The sequence below is a fragment of the Meleagris gallopavo genome, chromosome 1 (genome assembly GCF_000146605.3).
Source record: "Meleagris gallopavo isolate NT-WF06-2002-E0010 breed Aviagen turkey brand Nicholas breeding stock chromosome 1, Turkey_5.1, whole genome shotgun sequence".
NCBI classification, from domain to species: Eukaryota; Metazoa; Chordata; class Aves; order Galliformes; family Phasianidae; genus Meleagris; species Meleagris gallopavo.
Window position 1 is genome coordinate 31,210,396 of NC_015011.2, and position 2,189 is coordinate 31,212,584.

Consider the following 2,189-nt stretch of genomic DNA (forward strand, 5'->3'; position numbering starts at 1 on the left):
TTCTTCTGAGTTTTTCCATGAGCTCCTTACTCATCCACATGGATCTCCTCGCACCTTTGCCTGATTTCTTACTCTCTGGGATGCACCAGTCTTGGAAGTAGTGATGTTTGAATGTCAAACAGCTCTCCTGAGCCCACTTAAAGCACTCTCACCCATGGGATATATCCAAGTAGGTCTTTTGAAGAAGTCACGGTTCTCCTGAAGCCCAGTTTCTTCTATGTTAGATCCTGAACTCCACTGTCTCATGTTTGCTGCATCCAAGACTGCTCCAGTCTTCATTCACATTCCTAACCAGTACTTCGTAAGAACAGGTTCCCACAGCGTGCCTCTCCTTGTTGGCTCCTGCACCTCCTGCATCAGAAATTTATCATAAACACACTGTAGGAACCTTCTGGACTACATGTGCCTGGCAGCATTGCTTCTCCAGAAAATATCAGGGTGATTGAAGTCTCCCATGAGAACTGGTGCCTGTCATCATGAGGCTATTTTCAGCTGTGTGTGGGAAGCCTCATCAGCTTCCTCCTCCTGATCAGGCAGCTGGTAGTAAACACCCACACTGTGCTACCCCTCTTTGCCTGGCCCTTAATCTCACCCATACGCTTTCCACTTGTTCATCCTTTCCTAGGCAGGGCCTGATACATTCCAACTGCTCTCTCACATAAAGAGCAACTTCACTGCCACGACTTGCTGATCTATCTTTCCTAAAAAGTACATAGCCATCCATAACAGCATTCCAGTCTTGCAAGTTGTCCCAGCCATGTCTCTGTGATGGCAGTGAGATCATAGCCCTGTGACTGCATACTAATTCTTTTTGTTTATTCCTCATGCTGTGTGCATTGGTATATAGACAATCAGAGAAGAAACAGGAGCAGAGGATGCAGATTTCCCTACGGGGATGCAAAAAAGGGCCCCCCACAGCTATACACACCCTTGCTGGCCTGCTGGCTCGTATCATGGGAGGCAGTTAAGGAATGGTTGCACTGTTCTGGTTGCTTGGCTTATTTGCTGTTCAGTTGCAATGGCATTGAGCATTGCCATTTTGGACCCCAGCCTCAAAGTGCTTCAGTTTAAAGTAATTTGTGCATACATAAGTACTACTCGTTAACTGCTTTTATTAAAAATTTTCATAAAATGATTAAGAAGTTCTCATAGTAATGTAATTACTTAGTTTTTAGGCTCTCCAAATGACCATTTTATTATAACAAAAATAAAATTTAGGTGTAGATGAACTATTTTTTTTCAGTTTGTTTGGAGTAGTATCATCTGCTTATGATTGCCCTTTGCCATAGAGATCCTATGAATTGCATTTGATCTTAATCTTTGGATTTCAGATTTAAGAGAAGGGAAAGAAGTGGGATGAGTAGGGAAAGAAGTAAGTGAAAAAGAAATAGGATTTAAAAACCTTTGGGAAGAGAAATGTTGACTTGTAAGTTTTAAAATGTTGTAAACAACTTACTTTTTGTAGGAGTGTGTTTTTTTTGAGATTTTAAATGGGATTTTAAGTAGCATAAATGATCATTTCTAGCTTAAAGGAAAAAACAACTGTATCTAAATGCAATTTCTATTTTGTTGAATCCCTAAAAACAAATAATTGTGCAGTGAAGCTGACTTTTTAACAGAGGGCAATGTAGCAGTGGTTCACATGAGGATAACATACATATGCTTTGAATATCGTAAGCACCAGTGAAACTCAAATCATGTTTGCGTGGGGTACAGTGATATATATACACTATGTATATATATATATATATAATACTATATATATATAAAACTTACTAACTCTGAAATTTTCTTCTTCCTTCTGGAATTTGCTAACATGTTAAGAGCATGGTTATGAAACTGATGCTTCATTTAATGAAATAATAATGTGCACAGAATATTCCCTGAAGGTCATCAATAATACTGTTTTCTTTAAATAAACGCTTAAAATCGTTCTGATTCACCATAAATTAGTGGCTTCAGTGTCTACTGACAGTAATTATATCAAAAGCTTTTTTTTCTTCTAAGATGTTAAATATTTTTAGTATATACAAACGGGAAGATAAAAGTTTTGAATGATCTCCTGATTACGTAGTATTTTGAGTACAATTTAATTGGCTTGATGTTGTTTTTCAACAAGTTGAAAGCTTCCAAATGTAGGCAACTTTGGAATAATTTCATTAGAGACGTCATAGCTACATGTCTGTAAA